The sequence below is a fragment of the Lygodium microphyllum genome, unplaced genomic scaffold, assembly GCF_053477565.2.
Source record: "Lygodium microphyllum isolate KBCC unplaced genomic scaffold, Lygodium_microphyllum_v1.1.10 scaffold_92, whole genome shotgun sequence".
Lineage (NCBI taxonomy): Eukaryota > Viridiplantae > Streptophyta > Polypodiopsida > Schizaeales > Lygodiaceae > Lygodium > Lygodium microphyllum.
In genome coordinates, this window is record NW_028229575.1 from 144,688 (window position 1) to 172,194 (window position 27,507).

Sequence of the window (27,507 nt, forward strand, 5' to 3'; positions counted from 1 at the left end):
GGTGCCAAAGAGGAAGAAAAAGGCAAGAAAGAGACACCAAAGGCAATTCAAAGACCAAAGGAGAGAATGGTCTAGCAAGAAAAGTGAGCTCTGGCTAGTTATCATGAATTTTATTTAGCGAGTTCTCTTTGCAAAGTTAAGCTGGATGTAAACCTTGTGCAGCTAATTAAGTTGTCTCTAGGAGTGCATAAAGAATTTAAGAAGATTCTTTGTATTGGGTATATCATTGAGCCCTTGGGAATAGCGCAAGAGTAATGATGATTGGTTTGAACATGCTGAAAAGCATTGTCTAAGAGTAGCAACATATGTTGAAGGAATATTAGTGGATCTTGCCATTGTAGACATGCAATCCTCCATCAAAATTATGAGTTTGGAATTGATGGAGAGGTTGGGATTAGAATTAAAAAAAGATGCCTCCACAATCCTCCAAATGGATGATGATAATTTAAGACAACCTAAAAGTTGCATTACTAAAGTCCATGTGACCGTTGTTGCCAATGTGGAATGCATTCTGGACTTTAGGGTCATTAGGTTTGCTGGGTAACCTAGCTATCAAGTATTGCTAGGCAAGCCATGGATTTTACAAGCAGAGTGTCAGGTTGATATACCCAATCGTTGGTCAGTTGATCTTTGGCAGAGGTCCTAGTCATGTGGTGGTAGATGCATATCCTAAATCTTCTCAAAGTGAGAGAGTTTCTTCGTCCTCATCAGAGTTAGATACATTGCACACTCCATCTACTAGTGAACCATCATCAAGTGATGAATCCAATGAGGAGTCCACTACAGAGAATATCTATCAAGTAACTTTGAATGAGCCAATAGAAGCTCAAGAGAGGATAAGGGACGTAGATGTAATTGAGTTAGGCCTTGACATGTCAAATGATTCACGGCAAATAAAATTAAGGTCCATGATCAATTTTTGAAAGAAAGAGAACACTATATGTCCTTCATTCAAGAATTTCACGACATCTTTGGTTGGAGTTATGATGAGATAAGAGTCATTCCTCCCAGTTTTTCTGTTCATACTATTCCTTTAAAGGAATGTAGTCACCCTGTGCGATAGAAAGTCATGCATATATCTTTCTAATTAAAGAATGGCCTATTCAAAGAATTGACAAAAATATGAAAAGCTCACATGATATGTTTGGTTCAGCACACAGAGTGGTGTTCGCTAGTTGTTATATAGGAAGAATAATAATAATTAGATTCAACTTTGTGTAGATTTTAGAGAGCTTAATAAGTTGACAATTAAGGATTACTATTCATTACCATTTTTTGATTAGATTTTGAATCAGCTAGTATAGATAGGGAAATGTGTTCGTTTATAGATTGCTTTGTTGGATATAACCAAATGGCTATTGCGGAGGAAGACAAGCTAAAAATGATGTTTATCACTGTCTTCAGTATTTTTGCATACCATGTGATGGCCTTTAGGCTATGCAATATGCCTGGTTCTTGGCCACGAACAGCTGATAAGACTTTTGGTGATATACCTTAGAAGAGTTAAAAGTCTTCATTGATGATTTGGGGGCAGCCACCATAAGGGAAAGATAGCTTATCATTCTAAGCAAATGTTTTGAGCATTGCAGATAGTTGTGCATTGCTCTTAATCCACGGAAGTGTGTTTTTGGAGTGCCTTATGGGTTGTTACTAGGCTATGTGTTTAGTTTGGCTGGCATTGCAACTGACCCAGAAAATATAAAGGTCATAATCACTATGAGCTCGCCATGTACTTGATAAGAGGTACACAACTTTCTATCATTAGTGAGATATTATCAAAGATTTATCAATGCACTAGCAGAAAGAGTGTTCCAATTGATGAACTTGTTATCTTTTAATGTCCGTTTTAGTAGAATGAAGCATGTCAAGTATCCCCTAAGGATGTGAAACAAGAACAAGCAAAAGCACCAATCCTAAAAGCGCCTAGAAGAGGTGAAGTTTTCTATATATTTTCGACAGCCACAATGCGTAGCATTAGCCAAATTTGGAAAGAGAAATTGTATAATCCAATTTCCTTTGCTAGCAAGAAATTGGGGGTATCTGAAGTCAATTATACGTACATGGAGAAATTGTGCCTTGGAATGGTCTTTGTGATGAAGAAATTTAGACATTATATTCCCTATGAGAAGGTAGTATTCTTTACAAAGGTAGAAGGCCTTAGATTGTTTTTGAACAAGTTGCAACCACCTAACCATTTAGCAAAGTGGTTAATCACTTTGCAAGAGTTCGATTATGAGATTAGGAGCAAGCCATTGAATTTGCAAGATATTGTGGAATGTCTTGTGGATTTTAGGGAGCCAAAGGAAATTTTGGCTGAAGGAAGACATTGAAGGTTTATTCAAGATTGATACGACTTCCACCCCTTCTTGGTATGCAGCTATAATGCATTATTTATCTACGAGAGGATTTGGAGCTGCTTTATCGAAGTTAGACGGGAGGAAGATCAAGCAACAAGCATTACTTCTCAATTATTGCAAGTGTCCTATGTCAGAGAGGAGTAGATGACATTTATTGACATTGTGTAGTACCTGATGAGGTGCTATTCATTCATGAGGAGTGCCATGATTTAGCATGTTGGGGACATTTTTTTGGATGGCTTACTGCCCAAAAAGCTCTTAGTGCTGGATATTGGTGGCCATGGATTTTCCAATATACTTTTAGTTACATTAAGTATTGTGATGTCTGTCAAAGAGACAATGCCATGGAAAATTGTAAGCGACCTCTAAATCCTATTTTATTTACATTTCCCTTTGAGAAATGGGGTATTGATTTTGTGGGACCAATATACTCTTCATCAACTATGTGAAAGCTGTATATTATTGTAGCAAATGACTATTTTACAAAGTGGTTTGAAGCTCAAGCTACAGTGAAGGATAATGCTAAGGAGATGGCTAGTTTCATTATGGACCAAATTGTTTGCCATTTTGGTTAATCGAAGGAGATTATGTCTAATCCAAGGACACACTTCTTGAACAAATTTATCCTAGCCTTGATTGAAGTTTTGAAGATTAAGCATAACAAGACTACCCATTTCATCTTAAGCGAATGGTCAAGTGGAGAGTACAAATAAACAGTTGGTGGGAATCTTATCCAAGATAGTATTGGAAAGCAAGTGTGATTGGGATAAGAAAACATATGTGGCAGTGTGGGCTTACAACATGACATTTAAGAGAGCTATATGCCACACCCTGTTCAAGCTAGTGTATGGGGAGGAGTGTGTTTTGACGTTGGAAATAGAACTATCCACTATGCAGTTTACTCTCTTAATCATTTGTTGGAAGAGGTAGAAGAATTATAGGAAATATATATTTCTCTTGCACATCTTGATGAGATTTGGTTGCAGGTTTTATTACATTAAGTAGGGAAGCAGAGAATGAAAGCCCTTCATGACCTTTTGGCTAAGAAGTACAAATTTGTGAAAGGTCAATTGGTGTTGTATTATGATGCTCATCATGAGTTATTCCCTCGTAAGTTGGAGCCCAAGTGGGGTGGACCATACAATATTTTACATTTAGGAAAGAATGGCCCTACAACCCTTTTAACAAATTAGGGTAGAGTTTAAGAATAAGGTTATTTTTAATAGGTTGAAGCCTTACTATATGTAAGAGTTGACATTGGGCTTGGTGCCTATGTAGGTCCTTCATGATCTGGCTTTAATGTGCAATAGGTACGAAGATGAGTGGATGGGACAAATAATTCCCTCTCTGGATCATCCGTATCTTGAGCAACATTACCACCAAGGTTGAGTGATCTGGTGGAGTCAAGGATATCATGTTATTGATTTCAAGACGAATCTTTCATGTGGGAGATTAAGGTCTATTTCCACCATTGTCAATGAATTCTAACTAGCATTCTTATCGAGTTTAGCAAGGAAGGAGACATTATACTTGTTATTCATCCTATCTATTGGCTTGATTTTGATTATCATAAGTACAAGTGAGCTAATTTGTATGGCATGGCCTTTCACTGAAGACTGGGTTTATACTCTATATTTTGACAAAGCTTCTAGAGGGCCTGCTAAACATGTGAGTGTTGGTGTGGTCATTAAAGATCCTCGACATCGAGTTGTCATGAAGATGGGAGTCTATTTAGAACCTTCTTTTACTAATGATATGCCACAATACATGACCTTAATCATGGGGCTGAATGTAGCCAGATGTGGTGGTATACACCGATTATTGGTTAAAGGTGACTCATAGTTAGTAATCAATCAGTTGAATGGGACCTATAGTGTGCAGGATCCCATCCTGCGGATGTACCGTCATGCAGCCTTGGATATGTTGCATATTTTTGAGATGATGACTTGTTAGTTAGTTCCTTGAGAGTGGAATCACTTTGCGAATTCCTTGGCCAATCATGTTTTCATTGAAGATGTCTTTCTCAATTGTGGTCCAAGGGAGCCTTTACAATTACCTCCTAACATTAGCCCTAGACTATTTTGGGATCTTCTTGCTAACACGTCATATTTCGGCCTCCTAACATTCACCATAGACTACTTTGGGATCTTCTTGCTGACAGGTCATATTTTGGCCACTGATGGTTAGTTTGGGTTATAAGTTAGGTAGCAATTGTGAACCTTCCTACTGCATAGGGTTGTGAATCATCATATTCATCGGACACCCCTTACTATTTATGTAGGGGATTAGCTAATAACTTGATGCACTTAGTATAGGGCCTGAGGAGCCCTCATCCTTGGTTGGTTTTGTACTTTAGTAGAGCTATGTCACGACCAAGGGTTTGTTATAGCATTACAATGCTAAGTGGTAGTGAAGTGTATTATTTCGTTAGGCCAAGAGGATCGTCCTTGTTTAGTTCCATTGTTTTATCTCTTAAGTTCAGGAGGGCTAGTTTGTTGGTTGAGAACTATTATATTTCTTTAGGCCAAAAGGGCCATGTGACTATTTGGTGAGGGTATGTTCAATGGTTTTCTATTTAAGTGATTACATCAAACATGTTTGATGAAGTGTGCCTAGAGGGAGCCTTTGCTATGCTCAAGCTTCTTGTGGTTATTCCGAGTGGTGTCGTTACCTTTTCAAGTTTTTCTCTAAATTTGATAATATTATATGTGTATGTGGGAGTTCTTTTCATTTGTGGGGACTGAAAATCAAGATATGAAGTCCTATGGTTTGATTAGATATATTTGAGGGAGGTTTCGGTACTTGTCTACTTCCTATCAAGACATTATTGGGCATTAAAGACATGTTTTAGAAGGTAGTCCTAGTGACATTGCCCTTCCTACTTGTTAGGCAATTGTTCTAGGAGTCCCTACTAGTGCGAGGCAATTAGAGAAGATCGTCGAAGTATAAAGAAGAGGAAAATATGAATATGCTTTGAAAAATAAATAAATATAAAGGTGTGTAAAAAGGGGTTTCAACCCCTCACCTAGAAAAGAAAAGCAAGAAAAATCCTAAATTTAGTTTATTATTGCCTTATGAAGGGCTGGTAGGTTCTTGGGGATGAGTCAAACCTGGGGGGACCAATGCCTTGTCTTCCTAGGTGTAGTGAGAGCTCACACTCAACCACCAAGTCCCCACGGACCGCTTATTGCTTCAATCATTTCAAGCGAGCACAAATGGCTATCTCTTACCTAGCTGACGTGCCTTCGATCCTACGGAGGTGTATAGTGAGCTTGCCTTGATGCACGAATGAGTAGCCTCCTCCCTCAAGCAAGCTGGTAGCTCCATGATTCGAGATGCAAGCTCAAGCAACCTCAAGCCTCCTCCTTTGAGCTCCATCCTCCATAGCCGCATGCAAGACAAAAGAAGAGAAGAGAATAAGAATAAGAATAAGAATAAGAAGAGAGAAGATGATGGAGAGCTTCTTCTCTAAGATCCCTCATCCTCACACACTCACTCCCTCACACTCCCTCTCTCAAGCACACACAAGCAAGGAAGAAGGAGAGAAGAAGAGACCAATTTTTCCACACACCAAAGAATGAGCTCCTCATTCACTTTTTGAGTTTAAATGCAAAATCCTAAATGCCTCGGACACTCATCCCCTTTTTTACATGCCACGCCATCTTGCCAAGGTCCTCTTTCTCTATTCTCTTCTAGTTTCCTTATCCCTTCTCATATGTCCATTTAGACTTTACAACTTGCACACAAGGGACCTTGGCGCTCTTATAAAATGAATTGCATAGCACCCTGCACTTTTGTTTTGAGAGCCCTCAAAGGTTCTCTCTCATCCTTGAGAGAACTTCCTTCATCCTTGAGAGAGCATTCTTCATCCTTGAGAGAGCCTCCTTCATCCTTGAGAGAGTTGAAGGAACCTAGCGCTCATAAAATGAATTACATTGCATCCCGCATTTTCCTCTTGAGAGGACCTTGCTAGAATATTCGATGGTCTTTGCTAAAATCTTTGATGCTCTCCCACGTTTGTCTTGAGCTTAGCTTGCCTTCTCCTCCACTTTTCTTGCCTAGATAGAACGAGCTTCTTCATTCACTTTTTCACTTGGGGTTCCTTGGTCTTCCTTTTGGATGTATGATTCGTATCCATGACATGTCTTGTAACATTACCCCCTCCTAGACGAATGCTAGTCCCATGGCACTTGTGGCTTTGGCCTAATGACAATTTGATGATTTGAAAGGCGTTTGTGTGAGTCAATGTTGATGAGGCCTATGAGGTTGGTGGTTTGCAACATTTGTATTTTTCCTGAAAAGAAAAGAAGGTGCACTTCTTGGGTGTGTGTCTACCTTACCGTGTGGTGCATTGTGCTTGTGCTAGTGGAATTGGGAGTTGGATTGCACCACAGGCAGTGGGTGTTGTTCCACACTTGAGAACTAATTTTGTGCGTAAGGGTGGTGCGGTGAGTGTGGCTTAGGAAGACATGTCTAACCATAGGTGAGTTTGGCCTCCCTAGGTATGCCTTGCCCTTGATGTTCCCTAAGCATGATGTGGGGAACCAAAAGTGGGCTAGGGGCTAGGGACGGAGCCGGTCGACTGAAGCCACCATATGCACCCAACTTGAGGACCCCTAGATGTAGTGACTATGGCCTACATGTGACGAGATCATATGGTTGCCTTCCCTGTGATTTCCTTCTAGTGATCTTGTGGTCTTTCTCTTTCCTTTTTTTCTTTTCTTTATCTTTTCTCTTATTTTCCTTTCTTTTATTTTCTTTCTCTTGTAAAAAAAATTACAAATAGACGAAGATCTAGTCCTCATCATTAGACTCATGAGAGGGAGGAGTTGGAGGCTTAATGGATTTGCTAAGAAATTGTCTACCTTGGATGTATCCTTTTATACCTAGTCGAGCATTGAGAGGAGTGGTAGATAGGAAGGGATGGTTGCAGCTAGTGAAACGACTATCGCTCATGTCCTCTAAGAGGGCTACGCAAAAAGATGGAAGAATGTGGCATCACACATCATTAGCCTAGCCATTGCACAACTATCTATGCTAGCATTGAGATAAAAAGGAGGGGTGGGAGGTGGCACTCTTGTGGCGTAGCCTAGCCATTGCACAGCTATCTATGCTAGCATTGAGATAAAAAGAGGGGTGGGAGGTGGCACTCTTGTGGCGTAGGCTCCTATCTAAGTAGTACACTAAATAATCTTAGATAATTACAAGTAGTAATAAAAGTAGGATCTAGGCAAAAAATGAACTTGTTGAGAAAATGGGAAATTGAGTCTCATAGGTCAATTTCAGAGAAGGTTAGGGCATTTTTTGACTTGGTGGCATTTACATTATATACCTTTGAAAAATCATATCTTCCTTGGATTTCACGGTTGAAATCCACCCCTACCCTTCTTGGATATGGCATATGTGTGGGGTCATTTCTCTCAAAGGGTAATGTGTTGCAAAATGACACCCAGGCATCCATGTTGCCATCCCATATTCTCCTTTGCCATTTTGGTTGGGACTCGTAGCCTTGAACTGTTCGGGGCACCTCCATGACTTTGTCTTCCTAGTATTCAAGTGCCTTCATTCCCCATCGTGTCAGATTCATTTCCCTTTCCTAATTCCACCTACTATCGAGCCTTACTCCCACACTAATCACCTCCTCCACCACTTTGGTTGATAACACTCTCAATAGAGTGGAGGAAAATTTGAAGGTGAAGTGGAAGGGCTAGCAGCCATTTTCTTTTTGCTCCCATACTATGAGCTTTGCATTCCAATCCACACGGAAGTAGTCTGCTCGTGGTGGAATGGGTGTTTTAGGGCCTATTTTTGGCCTGGCTTTTAATCTTCTTTTTGCTTGCTCCAACATCCTCACCCTTTTCTTCTTGAGTTCCCCTCTACTCTCGGTAGTGATGTTCACTTCTTGCTGCATTTTTGGTTGTGGATAGGGAGGTTGTGGTCCTAGTTTCTCTTCAAACTCCAGCTCGGCTTATGAAAGTGGCCTCTACCTTTCAGCTTCAATCCTAGGCTCTTGTGGTTCTCCTTCCTTGAAGCTTAGTAGGTCCACATCTTTGACCATTAGCCCTGCCCTCAGCAAGTAATCCCTTTTTGCACTTCTTGGCTTAGGCTGGTCCCTAATTCTCGTGGTGGAGCACACACTCCATACCTTATTACTCTACAAAGGCGATCTCTAGCTTTCTCTTGAGTGAGTCAATGGCCTCCTACTTCCTTGACTGTATGACATGCATTATAGTGCTGACGAGGAAGGCACGTTGTTGGGCTTCTAATATCATCTGAGTGGCCTCTTCCCTACTCTCCGCTAATGCTCTATTTCCTTCTACAAGGAATAGGTAGCTCACTAGGTCTTTCACTTTTTTCTCACTCTTCATCACCCATTCGTCGACTCTTTGTTGCATCTCCTCTAGGCTCTTATTCTTTCTTCGTGCTAGGGATACTATGATCAGTTCTTGCACTTCCCACTTTTCAGTTATTATCTCCTTCTCCTTCCTTAAGCATTCAATTTCTCTCTCTAACCTCCCTTGCTCTTCTATTTCCATCATCAGCCTACCTATTATTTCATCCATTTGTTTTTTATGCTCCTCTCCTTCTAGGGCTTTCGTTGCTTCTTCTGCTGCAAGTTGATCCACACCTTGTTGGATTTTGTCCATTTGATTTTTCAGCTCTTCATTCTGTACTATGATGAGTTTGTATTGCCTTTGTAGGCCTATCAGCTCTCTTGATGTTCTTCCTCAAGCCCCTTCCACCACTTATCCTCTTCTCCTTCTTTAGCCTTGAGTTCTACTTTCAAATCACTTATTTATTTTTGGCCGCTTGCCACTTGGCATGTTTTCTCTAGCTGGGAGGTTTCCATAGTCTCCCTTTTAGCTTCGAGCTTAGCACAATAACTATTTTCTTTACTTATTTTTCTTACTCTAGCTGTGACATGAGTTCCTTAACATAGTCATTGTAATTTATAGACAATGGCAGTGTTGTAGGAGTAGTAGTTGTGGATACTTCTATCTTTTGTCTTTTGGGATCCTTTCTAGATTCCGCATCCACAACTGTTGATCTTTTTGCTCTTGTCTCATTGGGGTTCCTCCACTTGCACTTCGAGTTGTCTCTTTATTGATCAGAAATTGCACCCATGCCACAAGGTTGTTGGCATCCATTGTGGTTGAAGTGCCTTGGGTGGGTGCAGCGACTAGGTTGGTGGGCACTAGTACATGTGGGATGAGGTTAATCAGACCCTTGCCCTTGCCCTCAGCTATTAGCGGTGGCATGTCTTGGGGTTCTTGGGATCTTGTGCTTGGGTGTTCTTCTTTGTGAGGGTTCATGGTGGCTGCCATCTCTTCTTCCCTTGAAGGCTGCTCCACTGAGAGGCAGATGGCCAAGGCTATGTCTTCTTCTTCCTTTCTCCTTAGCTCCTTGGCATCTCATTGTGCCTTCCTCCTCCTTTTCTCTTTAGCTTTCATAGATTCCTCCCTTATTCTTTTTGTCTCCTCCTTTTACCTTTTCTTTATTCTTTCTTCGACACTTTTGGACTCACTTTGTGCTCTTACCATATCTTTTGTCCTTCTTCCTGCTCTCTCGCTTGTCACTCTCTACTTGATTGCTCCTATTCTTGGTAGGGAGGAGGCCTGTCTGGTGTCTCACTAACTTCCTCATCTTCTTGTGCTTCCCTCAAGGCCTCTCTGATGATGGCCATTAGGACCCCTCCAAAGCCAATGGTAGAGGCCTTTGATGATGACAATTTCCTAGCTTTGGAGGCCAAGGATTCTCCACCTACAGGTCTTCCACCTAAGGCCAGTGCTTTTGGTGAAGTTTCTATTGTCTTCCTCACAAAGCCATTCATGTTTACTTCATCCAGGGATTTGGCTGTGATGCTCTCCAACATGGGCACATTGATTCGGCTCATCAATGCATTGTACCTATGATCGTAGAACAATGCATGAACCACCATCTTTGCTTGCAACAGCTGACTTCTGGATTTGGGATGTCTACAAGATTGATGCCATCATTGGTGTGGACTAGGATCTTGTCCATCCCCAACATATCATATACATCTCTTTTGGGCCATTTATCAACCTTGTTGGGTAGACGCAATGCCCTCTCTACCAACTCAAGGCTCAGCTCGATCTCTACCTGCTGGCAAGTTTCATTTTCTTGGCGCATCGTGATAGTGACGTAGTTCCTATGGAAAGTTCAGAGGAATTCTGCACATTTCTCATGGCCAACGGCTTGGTTGACTTTATCCAGGTACTTCTATAGATTGCATTCCTTTACAATCTACTTTACGGTCAGTTCCTCCATTGCCGCATCCTCTAGGTTCAGGACATGCCTGAACCTAAACTGGTTGAAGGCCCTCGCCTCCACTAAGAGGCCATACTTTGTCTACTCTTCCTCTGAGAATGGTAGCTTGCTAGTTTTCTCCTATCTTGCCATTGGAGGTGCTTCTCTTGAAGCCATAGCTCACCATCAATATTTTCCAGACAATCTTTGTGGAAAAACGCATAGGAGATGGAGGAAATACTTATGAAAATTGAAATTATTAAATATAGAAAGAGAGAGTGTATATATATATATATATATATATATGTATGTATATATATATATATATATATATATATACATACATACATATATATATATATATATATATATATATATACATACATACATACATATATATATATATATATATACATACATATATATATATATATATATATATATATATATATATATACATACATATATATATATATATATATATATACATACACACACATATATATATATATATATATATATATATATATATATATAAAGTTCATGCATTTCACAAGACCTTCTAACCCTTTAACTCAATCATGAGTTGATCTTTACTCATTGTTTTCTGTTTTTTAACATTGATTGAGGTTTTAGGGTTTGTTTTTATGTTCCATCATGTTTCCTACCACTCACACATGAACCTTTTTGCTTTTGAAATTCAATTTGAAGTTTTGAAGTTCAAGTCATGTTTTGCTTTCAATCTTACCTCCTCCCCCCCTCCCTTGGGAATGATGAAAATCCTTTCTAGGATTGGAGGATGAAGGGTTAAGGGCATTTAAGCACATGCTCATTGTGCTTTACTTCGTCATGAGCCACTCGTAGAGATTTGGGTTATACTCCAACTTGGCATGATAGTCAATGTCATGAGGTCTAATGCCTACGTGTGTAATGTAGGTCAGGACATTAGTGAGGAAGTCATCGTAGTTCATCCTACTAGCAATATGCAGTTCTTCCTTGGTTAGGATTCGATCGAATTAGGGGTGGGCCATGACATGTTCCTCTAAAGGTCATTTGCACATGGTGGCCAAGACTCTGAACAAGGTGAGAGCCACATAGATAGAGTGGTACTCAACAGTTTTGATTGCACATCTCTGCTCAACATTAGTCATGATTTGGCAGCCTGCTTGTTCCCATTAGAGGTGCAAAGCATACCATTTTTGTGAAAAGGAAGAGTCAAAGTTTGCTAGCTTTGTTAGCTCTTCTAGCTCTTGGTCTATTGCGGAGACTTTGCTCCTATGATATGATTTGATTAGTTGTTATGTGCAAGCTTGCTCTCGAGAGATCTCATTGTCAATCAATTTCTTGTCTACCTCAGGAATCTTGATGAACACGAACTCATAGTTCTCCCAAGTGCATGACAAGGAGTGCACTTCCATTACTACTATCTCATTGAGGAGGCCTAATCTCATTGTCAATCAATTTCTTGTCTACCACAGGAATCTTGACGAACACAAACTCATAGTTCTCCCAAGTGCATGGCAAGGAGTGCACTTTCATTACTACTGTCTCATTGAGGAGGCCTAAGTCCAGCCATTCATAGTTCCTAGCTAGCATGGTGAACGTGGCATCCAAGCATCTGATGCAGGTGACTGAGTCATCCCCCATGTTTGTGGCTAGGTTGATGGCCAACGTGAGGATAGATTGATGCTTATAGGAGGGTCTAAGGCCTATAGGAGGTTGGGGAGCTAGATAATTTAGCTTCCAAAGCATGCTGCATGGATGGTTCAATGCGGTGTCTATTGGCCACTTGTGCGATAGATTGGTCATGTGGCTCAGTTGATGTATTGCTCTTGGCTTGTGAAGTAGTTGTGCACTGGAAGTGTAAGGTTGAGTTGCCTAGGGTTGGCTGGTTGCTACTTTGACTCCATGAAGTTCTAGGGATTTTGTGATTTTTGGGGCAATGAATTTCTCATCCCTAGTTGGCTCACTACTTTGTGGAGATGGGTTGGAGGGCTTGGATTGAGGAGCATACATACCATTCCTAGTCTTGGGAAACCAAATCTAGTTGTTGCCTTCGTAGTAGCCTTGAGCATGCAATAGATCCTTGGGTACGCATTGCAGCTTGACTGTTTGTCTACTTCAATAGTGTCAGCTTTGCCTCCTAGGCCTAGGACATGATATTCTGTGGTTACGGGTTTGTCAGAATTGGCTTCTAGGTAGCTATGATTGTCATTTGGGCACCCATTTGAGCTCTTGCTCAGTGGTCTTGTATGTGTCTCCTTTAGGTTGCAGCCGACTTGTCTTGGTCGGATGCGATAAGTTACAACCCCCCTCCTTAGACCTTGCATTAGATTCCTCCACTGGTGGCATTATAGGCTTTGATGGAGCTGCATTGCCCTTTCTGAAAGTCATCACTATCTGAACATTGACAATGGCAAGGTGAATACGTTGCGAGTCATAGTCAACATTATAGTGTTCTTGTTTCTTGAATGTGCATCCTAGCAATGATTCCTTAACAACGGCCATAGGTAGGCTACAAGCCTCAATAGAGACCACAATTTTGCACTTTCCTAGCTATGAGTAGGACTCTCCTCCAAATGGGTTGAATTTAGTGTTGGTGGGCTGCAATTGGGGCGGTCCAATGATCGTGCGTAAGGATGTTACAGTCAGATCCCTCATCAATGAGTGCATCAAAAAGGCATGTGTCTTCTGGTGGGCAATCACTGATATGCATAGGTAGGTGGGCTATATTGCCTTCTCACCCTCTTCCTCAATCTCAATGATGGTGGCTACTCTTACCAGGGGTAGAGCATTGGAGGCTCATGTGGTATGTGCAATGGTATTGGTCGATTAATAGAATTCTTGGCCATCATGCAGAGTGGTATTGATGCTGGGACCCTATTCTTTGGTGACAACTAAGATGATGTGACTTTTTGGGACTCACCGATTGCCCTTGAAGCCAATTTATAATCCTCCTCTTCATCTGAGAATGGCAAATCGATGGTGGCTAGCACATGTATCCAATCATGCTCATCCTCGGGGCAAGGGATGTACTTTGTTAGTGGCCCATAGGATTTACTGACTTGTGAGTCTCCTTTCAACATAGAAAAGGTGGCATCTAGGTTGACCGGATTTGTCTTCCAAGTGTCCATCTCAACTCTTATAGCCTCCAATTTGTTGCCTAAGAATATAAGACCGTTGCCCCAATCTTCTATCATTCTTGCATTTCACATCCAATGTCAACTTAACAGGATGTCGTAGTCCACTCCCTTCATGACCATGAAGTTCATTGGGAACTGAACTCCTGCTATCCTAAGGGGTTGGTCTTTTAGCACTCCAAATGGTCTAACCTTCATTCCATTATCTAGCGTGATGCTAAACCTTGCGGTCTCCATAGGTGGATTACCCCAAGCTTCTAGGACTGCATGACTGAGCACACTGACTCTTGCTCCTATATCTATAATTCCATTTCTTGTAGCATGTCCTAATACATTGAAAGTCAAGACTGTGTGCATATTTGTGCCTTCCCAAAAATCATTCATGTGTAAAGACCTAAGCATTGGGTTTAGGGGTAAGCTTAGTATGGGCATTACTACATCATGTTTAGGAAAGTTGGTTATGCCACGCCCATCAAGTCACTCTATCCACTACTTCAACCCTTGCCATAGCATCATATTTTTCCTGATGAGCAACTCTCCTAGAGGTAGGGTCATAGGGGTTGATATCAATGTCATGAGCAAGTTACCCACTACCTTATTTACGTTAGGCTCTATACTCTATTGCCAATGATCTTGGGCAGTTTTCCCACCTGTGTCATTTGCACTCTGTCTGTGTGGTGTTACATGGGGTGTAGATGCATCTCTTGATTTGAACTGAGTAGGCAAGACTGGTGTACTCATGCTAGAGAGCTCATCGATCTCATCTCCCATGATGGGTTGTGCATCTTTTAGGTGCGCTTGGGCTTCTCTCACCCACTCCATGACCTTATCAACCACTTGTAATTGGTGCCTCAGATCGAGATACTCTCTAACCTTGGCACTTCCCTTTTTTGTTGTCCTAGGAGTAGATGTCTTTGCTTCTGCGTTCATGACTTGCTTGCCCTTTGGTAACGTGGTGGCACTTTTGGTCTTAAGTGTAATCCTCATCTTATCCCACTTTTTCCTTCTTCTATGGCTTCTCTTCCCTATTGAAGTTACATCGAGGTTGCTAGGTGTTGGAAATGAAATACCAGCCTCCTTTTGCCTGTGCTTGGGTCATGAAATTTAGTGGAATTGGTGTGGTTTTGTCGTTAGGTGTTTCAACTCCAAGTAGTCCCAAACGGAATTGATGGTACATTTTCCAAACTGAAGGATGGTCTCCGCCTAGGGAAATCAACAAAAGAGGTGGGTGATTTCACACTCAGTGCATCTTAGATCAGCCTTATCTTGATTGGCTTGCTCCCTCTTGGGGCAATGAGAAGAGATGTGTCTTTGGTGACCACAAATCCAACAAGAAATCAATACTTGGATCTGCCCTCCTAAGCCTCTACCTCTCCCTCCTCCTAACACCATCATTAACATTGGTTGGCACTGGTCGCAGTCCATGAGAACTAGATTTCCCACTTTGTCATATAAAATGTAAGGGTTCACATAGGGCACCTCCTCATTCGGTTCCTCCACATAGTGGATTGGAGCATCACTTGGTGGATGGGTTATGTAAGGTCCAGGTAGCCTGGGTATGCATGTGGGATTAATCTCTATCCTAGGGATGGCTGGTGATGTTGGGAGGACTTCTCTCTTGAAGATGCCTATTCCTAGGTAAGGCTGGTTGTGTTGAGATGGCAAGCTCAACACGTGTGGACATTGATGATGAACCGCATGGCTAGATGGGTCCGCATATCTACACTTAGCATGTTGATGGTCATTATGACACTCACATGGCCACTGACTTATCACTTATCATATTTAGGTTGTTACACCTACCTACAGCAGCTGGCAAAGATATAACGACAGCCAATTAGTGTAGTCGGTTATGCACTATTTAACTTAGAAGGCCACTTTCTTTTATGTTGTATCTTATCTATACTTTGTGTATATTGTATAGCGTGTAGAAGAAGAAGAAGAAATCAGCAAGAAAACGTTTTGGCCTCTATCTTTCTTCTTGTGTTCTTGAGTGAGCTTCCTCTTGTGTATACAGTGTGTGCTTGGTGCAGTAGCTTAAGCAAATCCCCCCATCACGCAATTCTTGACATGGTATCAGAGCCATGCCACTGAGGAAGGCTAAGCAAGGTTCGAGCAAGCAAGCAACGGGTAAGAAGCTCTCCCATTCTTCCACTCTCTCTCTTGGATAGTGCCTGTGGAGGCACCGGAACCAGGGTAGAGCAAAAATCTCATATTGCTGTGAGATTTGGTGTGCAAGCAAAGCATTGTATATTCTACAGATATGCCTTTTAGGGCTTGCGTCTGAGGCCGTTTCAAGCCCCATTTTAGAGCCACAAGGTTGCGGACAGTAGTTTCAGGGTACACTGTGATTTTGGTTGTATTGACCGAAAGTGGGTACACAGGTTACATATTTTGAATCTGTAATTTTAGAGGTATTTTTAGGAAGCAAACATAAGGTTTATCAGCAAAGAAGTTGCAGATTACATATACTATTGAGCAATCAATGAAAAAGGTTGCTTGGTGTAGTGCTGTGCATGTGTTGTGAAAGATTGCAGAAGACTAGCTTGCTGTGTTGTATCCTTGTTTGTGATAATGGCAGAGAATAGTGGAAATCCCATCATTGAGAAGCTCGACAAGAACAACTACCCTTCATGAAAATTCCTTGTGATGAACTTCCTCATTGGAAAGGGCCTTTATGAGTTTGTTTCAAGTGAAGAAAATGAGCCAGAGTTGGGTATCCCTCCGACTGCAGATGAATTAAAAGCATGGAAAGAATGGAATGTGAAAGACAGAAAGGTGATATATTGGTTATCTGCAGTCATTGATAAGACAATGTTGGGACATATCAGGAATGCAAAAACTTCATATGCAACTTGGACAATTTTTGAGAACATGTTTTCAGTAAATATAAAGGCACGAAAGATTCAACTCAAGCAAGAGTTGAATGACTTGAAGAAAGGGAAAATGTATTTCAATGAGTATGCGTTGAAGGTGAAAAGCATTGCAGATGCTTTAGCAGCGATTGATGCAATGCCTGATGATGATGATTTGGTCTCATCCACTTTGAGTGGCCTTAACAATGAGAAGGCGTGGAAATCATTTGTTACTTCAGTAGCCATTTCAAGATTTTGATGACTTGATCTCTCTCATGATTACCAAAGAGATCAATATGCAGGGTGACTCATCTTAAAAAAATGGTGAACAAGTTCAAGCATTTTTCTCAAGTTCAGGAAGGGGACGTGGTAGATCCTCTTCGAGAGGCCGTGGTATGGGATGTGCTGGCGATAATCAGCAAAACAGGTTCAATCAGCAATTTGGTGAAATTCAGGTTTCAAGAGGCCAAGGAAACTTTAGAGGTAGGGGGAGCTCTAGAGGAAGAGGTGGATAGCAGAATAGAGGTTCTAGAAATTGTGTTATTTTTTGCCATTATTGTGGCAAAACAGGCCATATTGCAGCCCATTGCTATGCAAAGAAGGATGATGTTCGCAATGGTAAATTGCAGTAAGGAAACTATGCATCGTCTTCATGATAGAATGAAGACAAAAATGAGCGTCTGTTTGCTCTATTTGCTATGCAGCATATGATGAATGCAGTTATAGGAAAGGGGACATATGATGATGCTGTATGGTATGTCGATTTAGGTGCATCTAATCATATGACCAGTCATGTTGAATGGTTTGAAGAGATGCAAGACTTACAAAATCCAAGTTATGTGCAGACGGGTGAGGATTCATGCCACCCAATTTCACACATTGGAAAGGTTCCCTTGTCCTTGTATGATGGCCAGACAAAGAGTCTGATAGATGTATTACATGTGCCATCAATTACAAAGAATCTAGTGTCTGTTGGAAAAATGGTAGAGTAGGGGTTGTAGGTCTGATTCAATGCAAAAGGTTGATTTGTAGAAGACTTTAATGATAAATACAGGTTGGTCACAAAAGGAAGTAGAGTTGGCCGAATGTTCACTTTAGATGCTAGAATTCTTGCAATGGATGTTGCTATGTATGTTAAAAGAAAAGGAGTAGTTGCAGATATTGAAATATGGCATAAACGTATTGGACATGAAAATGTGCAAAGGCTGAAATCAATGCAGTCCAAAGGATTGGTTATAGGGTTGCCTTCTTTTAGAGTTGCAAAATTGCATAAAGTCTGTGAAGCATGCTAGTTTGGTAAGTAGGCAAGACAACCCTTCTTGCTTGATAGAGAAGTGAGTAGAAAAATACTTGATGTAGTGCATATAGATGTTTGGGGGCCTACACAGAATGTATCTCTTAGTGGCAGCAAATACTTTGTCACATTTATTGATGACTGTTCAAGGAAGCTATGGGTATACTTCATGAAGGAAAAGAGTGATGTGTTTGAGCACTTCAAATCTTTTAAGGTAGCTATTGAAATAGAAACATGCTTAAAAGTGAAGTGCTTGAGATCAAATGGAGGGGGAGAGTACCTCTCCAATGTGTTTACTAGCTTCTTGAGGACTCATGGGATAAAGAGACAATTTACTTGTAGATATACCCCACAGCAAAATGGGGTTGCAGAAAGAAAAAATAGGCATATTACAGAACTCGCACGTGCATTAATGTGACTGAAAATAATATGCCCAAACATTTTTTGTTTGAGGCTATCCATACTGATGTCTACATTATGAACAGAACTCCCACAATTGCAATTCATGGGATGACTCCTGAAGAATGCTTTACTAGCAAGAAGCCTGATGTATCACACTTGAAGGTATTTGACTGCATTGCATATGTTCATGTGCCAGATGAGCTACGAAAGAAGCTTGATCCAAAGGCAAAAAAATGTATTTTTATTGGATACTCTTTAGAGTAGAAGGGGTATCACTATTATAACCCTGTCATCAGAGGTGAGTTCAGAGTGAGCAAGGATGTTATCTTTGATGAGATGAGTAGCTGGTATGCACTTGTTCGTGATGTATTATATGATGATAATGATTAGGACAGCTATGTGCAGAAAGAAAAACAAGAATCAAGGAGTCTTAGTGGACCAGAAACATCATCTGGTACTATACCTACAATGAGCCCTTGGTCTGGGAGACTAAGGAGTAGCCCCACATCTTCAGGTGGATCTATAAGTGTTACAGGGAAGAACAAAGGAAAGAAGAAAGTGCTGGATGGTAATGATGCATCTACCAGTCATTTGGGATTTGATGGAGATTCTAGTGGTTCACAGAGTTTAGATGATGAGCTTGGTATTCCTTCAATTAGGACACCAGGTATACAGAGATCTCATAGTAATGTAAAGTCTCACAGAGTTTAGATGATGAGATTGGTATTCCTTCAGTCAGGACACCAGGTGTACAGAGAGCTCATAGTAATGTAAAGGCTCCATTGAGTGATCAGGTGGTACGCAGATCTAGGAGGGTCAGATACCCTATTAAAAGGTTTGGTTTTGAAGGTTATGCAGCTCACCATTATGCTTATATGGTGAAACTAGTTGAGGATGTTGAGGCCACTTGTTTTGAGGATGCTGTTGGTCATGCTCATTGGGATGCAACAATGGACGAGGAGATGGCTGCATTAGAAGCCAATCGGACTTGGGATTTGGTACCCTTACCTGAGGGTAAGAAAGCTATTGGTCGTAAGTGGGTTTACAAAGTCAAGCATAATGCAGATGGTTCAATTAGCAGGTATAAAGCTAGGCTGGTTACAAAAAGCTATGCTCAAACATATGGCATAGATTATGAAGAGACATTCAGTCCAGTTGCTAGGATGGCAATTGTTAGATGTGTGATTGCCTTGGCAGCAGCCAAAGATTGGAGTTTACAGGAAATGGATGTGAAGAAAGCATTCTTGCATGGTGAATTGCAAGAAGAAGTGCATATATGGAGCAGGTAGCAAGTTAGGAAGATTTAGAGCATCTCACATATGTGTGCAGGTTAAAGAAGATGCTCTATGGGCTGAAGCAAGCACCTAGAGCATGGTCTGACAAGATTGGAGAGTATCTTGTCAATATTGGATTTTGTATTTCTGATGCTGATCACTCACTTTATGTGAGAAAGGGAGATGCAGGTTTGGTCATCATAGTCATCTATGTGGATGACTTGATTATTACAAGTGACAGTGACAATGGGATTGCTGAAGCTAAGGACTTCTTGAAGAAGAAGTTTGAGATGAAATATTTGGGTGAGGTGAGATACTTTCTTGGTATTGAGGTTATCAGATGTGATGATGGTATATGACTATCCCAAAGGCATTATGGCTTGGATATGTTATCCAAGTATGGTATGATAGCATGTAAGCCTCTTTCAGTACCATTGGAGCAAAATGTGAAGTTGAGTGTTGACATTGGGGATGAGATAGAAGACCCTACTATGTTTAGGAGGATAGTAGGGAGTTTTATTTACATGACTATCACAAGGCCAGAATTGAGCTATGCTATTGGCCTTGTCAGTCAGTTTATGCAGATGCCTAGAAAGCCTCATTTGGATGCAGTTAGACATATATTGAGGTATGTGAAGTCCACTTTACATTATGGACTTTTTTATGAGGCACGTAAGGACATACAAGTCTTTGGATACATAGATGTAGATTGGGCTGATAGTATGTTAGACATAAGATCTACTAGTAGGTTCATGTTCTCCCTTGGTAGTGCAACAATTACATGGAGCAGCAAAAAGCAACCTACAGTTACTTTATGGAGTACAGAGGCTGAGTATAGAGGTACTGCTATGGCAGCATGTGAGGTGGTATGGTTGCAAAAGTTATTAGGTGATTTGGACGTTCAGGGAGATGGTCCAGTTGTCATTCATTGTGACAACATGAGTAGCATACAGCTTGCTCGAAATCCAATGTTCCATGCTAGGACAAAATACATTGAGGTGCACTACCGCTTTGTGAGAGAGAAGGTACTTGCAGGAGAGATTGACTTGGTATATGTCAGCACACAGGATCAGATAGCTGACATTTTCACAAAGGCATTGGGTGCAAAGAAGCTTCGAAAGTTCCAAAGCTTACTTGGAGTTGCAGAGATAGAGTTAAGCTTGAGGGGGAGTGGTGAGATGGCAAGCTCAACACATGTGGACATTGATGATGGACCGCCTGGCTAGATAGGTCTGCACGTCTACACTTAGCACGTTGGTGGTCATTATGATACTCACATGGCCACTGACTTATCACTTATTATATTTATGTTGTTACACCTACCTACGGCTAGAGATATAGTACCAACTGATTAGTGTAATCGGTTATGCACTGTTTGACTTATAAGGCCACTTTCCTTTATGTTGTATCTTATCTATACTTTGTGTATATTGTAAAGTGTGTGGAAGAAGAAGAAATCAGCAAGAAAACGTTTTGGCCTCTATCTTTCTTCTTGTGTTCTTGAGTGAGCTTCCTCTTGTGTATGCATTGTGTGTTTGGTGCAATAGCTCAAGCAAATCCCCCCCATTACGCGATTCTTGATAGGTTGTAAAGCTGTGAGTATGGGAGTCTATGCAGTAGTTTGCAATGGATAGCATCGTGATCGAACCTGTCGCAAGTGGCACAAGGTTGGGACCTTGGGTTCTAACACTTAGTTGGAAGGTGGTTTTTGCCTCAATACACGCACTAGACATGTGACCCTATAGGTCTCCTCATCATCTCTTGCTTCTTAGCCACCTCTAGCTTCACGTCTGCCAACTCGTGACTCTGATCGAAATTCTTTCCCTTGTCTTAGGTGCTTTGGCTAGATCCTTCATTAGCAGTTGGAGTTCTTTTTGAGGTTTTGGGGGTGGTGATGTCTCAATTGGTGGGTCTCAAGCTCCTCTCTTTGAGCAAATCATCCACCCATATGGCTTCTTCCAAGACCCTAGCTAGCACATCCCTTTATAGGTTTGAGTTTCTCATGAAGGCTTTGTAAAGCTCTTCACTTGAGATTCCACTTATGAATACAGTGGAGACCGCTCTTGCTAGGTCTCTCTGCAACAACCAGGATTTTCTTAAAAAGACTTCACACATGGGTGACATAGTCTCCGATTTCTTCCTTGTCCTTCTACTTGACATTCATCAATCTAACTATGAGGTTAATAGAGTATCCCACGAGAGACTCTTGAGGGTGTTAAAGTCATTTATTATCCAAACTAGTGTACCACATCTGTCCTTTATCTCCAAGGCAAAGTTTGAAAGTTTGCGAGTGTTAAGCAAGATGCGTGAGGCCATTAGCCTCACAAACCTGCTCGAACTACTCTACAAAACGATATGGGTTGTTGCTTGGCTAGTACTTTTCTAGTTGTCTAGTTGTCTATTAGTCGCTTTGTGAGAAACTTGCTCGTTGTTAAGTTTGCCTCTAGCACTCTCTCCCTTTTTGCATTTGGTCTTGTTCAATTTCTATTTGCTAGGGCTAGCACGTGCTAGACTTCTCACATTTCTATGTCTTGCCGCAATCTCCTAGTGTGATGTTGCTGGTTGTATGATGCTATGCCTTGCAAGACTTTCTGCGCCAGTTTTCCTTCGTCTTCAAGGTCTACTACGATTTCTTATGATGGCATGCCATGGTGTTTAATCATGGTTTGTGTGTCATATGCATCCACCATCCGCTGGATTTTGACCAGGAAATCTCTTAGGCCGAGCTCTTCGTTTTCACAATTTACACCAGTTTCTGCCATGTCTACGGTTTCTTGCTCCACCAAGTTGTCGATGAGGTTGATCAAGTTAGACAGTGTTGTGCTCCCAATGGTGTTGCTCCTTTGAAGCATCTGACCTTTTGTGTTGTTGTGTTTGTCACTTGGCCCTACCAATTGGGGTTGCTTGATCCCCTGTCTAGGTTTGAGGGTCATTTCCTATTGGTGGATTCATTCTATTTATTAAGTCTGAGCATGTTCCTTTTTATTGATAATCAATCCTCAATGTATGTTTGCTCTGTGTGTGTGTGTGTGGTGTTTTTTTTTGTGCATTATGCAAAATCATGCTTTTAGTTTTTTCCAAGTGCACTTCAAGTGTAAAAAACAATGTGGGTGCAAACACAAGATAATGAATGCAACCTCTGTACTCTGGTCCAAGCTCTCGATTGAATAGCGCTTTACACTTAGTCACTAGCCACTCTCTCTAGTCTCTAGGGTCTGTGCTACGTTGTTCAGCTTACTCAAGGTCCAATGGGGGTTTGGGGTCAGCTTCACGGCTCTAATAGGGACTTAAAGCTTACATGACTATCAGTGGTTATGTCTAGCCATCTGGCTACGATTTTTGAGGTAAATTGCACATGTAAGGCTTTCAAAGCCTTCCCTAGATGTAGGAGGTGCTCTGCCTTGTTGGGATGTGCTAAATTTATCAATTCTAATGTCAAAACTTTGGTATGATTTGATAGTGTCTGATCCTCAGAATCGGACGTGTGAATGACGGTGGTCCGATTCTATGGAGTTTGAGTGTCAAATATTCGATTTTGGCATGTCTGAGCTGTCGATGGTTGAGTGTTTGAATCCAATTTTAATGAAACCAATCTTTTGAATCAGATAGGGTGTGTGTCCAATCAAACAAGCAAGGGATGGTCCGATTTTTGAATTGGACATGCAATGCCCAATTGGACAAGACAAGTCAATCTGAATGTTCCAATAATTGGACATCTGAATGTTTGATTTTGGGAATTGGATCCTTGTGGACCGTGTCTGATTTCATTGACATGCAAACAACGACAACAAAAATTCAAATCATGGCCACAATTTTGGCCACACCCACATGGAAGGAGCTCTAGAATGCAAGAATGCACACATAGGAAGGGTTCTATGTACCTAATATGCACGGAAAAATCTTGTGGAAGCCTATCAATTTGCCCTAAGCTCCAAGTCTTTATCTCACATACACACACACACACACACACACTATCTCTCTCTCTCTTTACTGCGAAAACTAAAAATGAGCCTTCCACCCCCTTCCTTGGGTCTTAAATCCTTGTCCTAATGCCTGAGTGTTGCCCCGTTTATGATCATGCCTTGTTGCCCCTTTTATGTTTTACAGTAGAAACCCTAGGTTGCTTTGCTTCAATTTCTTGATCCTATCCTATACTAAATGCAACAAAAATCAAAACCCAACTACTGAAATGATTTTTCCTACTTGTCTACTCATCAAAAACCCAAAGTACTTACTTGTTTTGAAGATTAAAAGCCCCAAATCTCCTACCTATATCAAACATCAGTTCAAGGATGAATCCATTGGTCCCAACAATGGAACCAAAATGTAGTGGGAGCTTATGCTTAACCACCAAGACTCATGGACCATTTATTGCTTCAAGCATTTCAAGTAAGCACAAATGGCTATCTCTCACCTAGCCAATGCGTCTTCCATCCTACGGGAGTGTAGTGAGTCTACTTTGATGTCCGAATGAGTAGCCTCCTCCCTCAAGTAAGATGGTAGCTCTGCGATTCAAGATGCAAGCTCAAGCCTCTTCCTTCCAACTCCATCCTCCATAGTTGTGCACAAGGCAAGAGAAGACAAGAGAAGAAAAATAAGAAGAGAGGAGATTATGGAAAGCTTCTTCTCCAAGATCCTTCACCCTCACATACTCACTCCCTCACACTCCCTCTCTTAAAGCACACACAAGTAAGCAAGAAGGAGAGAAGAACAGACCACTTTTTCCACACACCAAAGAATGAGCTCCTCATTTATTTTTTGAGTTTAAATACAAAACCGTAAATCCCTTGGGCATCCATCCCCTTTTTTACATGCCCGGCCATCTTGTTGAGGTCCCCCTTGGGCATCCATCCCCTTTTTTACATGCCCGGCCATCTTGTCGAGGTTCCCCTTCTCTATTCTCTTCTAGTTACCTTATCCCTTCTCCTAAGTCCATTTATACTTTGCAAATTGCATAGGAGGGAGCCTAATCCTCTTATAAAATGAATTACCTCGCACCCCGCACTTTGCTTTGCAAGAGCCTTCAGAGGTTCTCCCTCATCCTTGACAAAACTTCCTTTATCCTTGAGAGAGACTTCTTCATCCTTGAGAGAACCTCCTTCATCCTTGAGAAAGAACTTGAGAGAGATAAATGAACCTAGCACTCTCATAAAATGAATTACATTGCGCCTCACATTTTCCTCTTGAGAGAACCTTGCTAGAATATTTTGTGGTCTTTGCTAGAATCTTTGGTGCTCTCCCACCTTTTGACTTCTCCTCCACTTTTCCTACCTGGGTAGAATGAGCTTATTCATTCACTTTTTGACTTGGTCTTCCTTTTGGCTATATGGTCCATGTCCATGGTGTGTCTTCTTGTAACACTAGAGGTAGTAGCTAGCCAAAATCATGTATAACGAAGGTTTGAGCGAAAATAAAAGTGAGTGAAACAAACAAGGATTAAGTGTCGCCTCACAAGATCTTGTTAGGTTCTTAGGCACCAATTCAAGACCTGAGGTTAATGCCCTATTCTCCTTAGGTTACTCTATGCTTAGATCCCTCCTTTTTACATGCCTGAGTATGGAATTCTTGAAAGAAAAGTGTGTTCAATGAAAATATATGATGACAGGCTATAGGAGTCTTGGCCTAGTTGGAGTTCCGGGTCCAGTTATCTTAGTTAGATAGGTAGTTTAGACCACCACTAGGATGACTTCTTGGATGGTTCTTTTCACCAGTCTGTGTTGGAGCAGTTGGTTAGCAACTCACTCTAGATTTATGTCAGATTATGCAGTGTCTATCCCTTGTGGATCTTCATGCCTTGATTTTGTCAAGGGATAGGGTGAGAGATGTTATTGTGCTTTGTTGAGTTTTTTTTTTGTGGTAGCTTGATGCTTTCTATGGTTGTTTTTTGTGCAGATCAGTTCGTGGGATTTGACAGGCTGAGTTGCCCTATCCCGTGGTTGCCAATGAGAGGGGATTTCAAATGCAATTTTTGAAGTGGAAAAGAGCTCGAGAGGCTATAAAAGACCAAATTTATATGCAAAATGAAACAATTGTAGATCGATGAGTTGGAATCTCCCTAGATAGAGTTCAATGCTAGGAACCCAACACAAGTCTCAGCTCATCGAGATCAGAGTCCATTTGACCCCCCATTTAATCCTCGCCACAAGGTTTGGCATTATGAAGTAGCTATATGATCCGGAAGCTAGAAACTGTGTCAGGATGGTTAGGTTTGACGTCATGAAGTTAGCAGTCTCCAGACGGATCTCAAATCTGAGTGTGTTTGTCCCCTTGAAATAAAAAAACCCACTTCGTCTCTATAGTGTGAAACCTCCAAAATGAAATCGCTATTTTTATGGTTAAGTTTTAAGCTTAGTTAGTAGGATAAATGAAACAACATGACTTTTCACAAAACCGGGAGGGGGGGGGGGGGAGTGGGGAGGGAGGGGGGCCGGTTTTTTTCGATGTCCCCTAAATCATTTAAAAAAGGCCATTTTCTAATCCATAATCATCAGGGAAATGATATTTCTCACCCTTCATCACCTCAAAGATAATTGAATTTGATGTTTTATACAAGAAGATCTTATTTCAATCTTTCTCTCTCCTCTCTCCTTTTGTGGGCTATTCTTATGGATCAATGTAAAAGAGACAAGGATGTGCTAGGATGGATGTTTTTTGTCAAATGATGATGCAAGAGTGGAAAGAGAGGTGAATCAGAGTTGGATGGATTGTCAAAAACCATGGAAAAGCGTCAACGGGCCTCCAACGTCAAAAAAGGCACATCGTAATGAATGGTTTTATTAGAAAAAAGTAGATTTCATCATGTTATGATGAATTCTTGTTTGAAATGGTTGGTAATGCTTGGATTTGATTGCCAATCCTCTGATTGATCAGTCATGTTGAAGGATTCATGAAAAAATCAGTCGTATAATAATTTTATGCAAAACATGCAAAACCCAAGACTATGCAATTTAAAGAGAAATATGCAATTTTTGGGTTTTTGGTGTGCATTTGTTGTTTCTATGGAATGAAACATACTAAGAAAATCAATTTCTACTAGAATAATCAGTCTACACCTGAAAAATAGTAATTATATGTAATATTCTATAAATAAAATAGAAAAAATAAAGAAAAATAAAAAAATTAGGATTTTAATATCATAAAGAAAAATGAAAAAAATTAGGATTTTAATATCATAAAAATAAGAAAAAATAAGATTTATGTGTGTGAATATATGATAGAGATGAAGCATCAGGGTTAGCCTTAGTTCATCCCTATTTCTTTGTTAGTGAGTTTTTATCACTTTCAATAAATGAAAAATACGTAAAAACCCATGCCTTATATCTATCAACACATGCAAAATCTTAAACAATAGGAAGTACGGGGTTGTTGAGTGATTGAAGTGCATTAAATGCTGATGTTTCATGATGTGTATCATATAGAGTTCATGGTTGCTAAAAATTAAAAGAGACTAGTACCACGAGGAAGCTAAGTGCTAGCTCTAACCAACAAACTACTCACGTAGAAATGGAAATCATAAAAAGAATTGTCTTTGCACTTTCCTGTTGCTAATTTTCAATGAATCTTTGTTTGAGTGTGATGGTCATATTCACACTTGCATTGATGCATCACATAATATCATATTTTGGATGCATAGCACCTATTTGTATGAGTGATGACCTGACGCTGAGAGTCTGAGGGTATCCCAAGCCATAGGAATAGATATTCAGTTCCTTGGGGGGTTATTTGGTGAGGTTTATCTATCATCTCTTGAATCATTTATCAAAAGAATGGACTTTTTTTAAAATGTATTTTATGTTCATGGCGCATCTTGGGGCCAATCCTTGAGGTGTAGGAGAGTCGTAGTGGCACCGTGGTGATCAACTAAGGGGTGCTCCCTATGTGTGTGCTACGTGGTGTATAACACTAGCATGTTTAGGG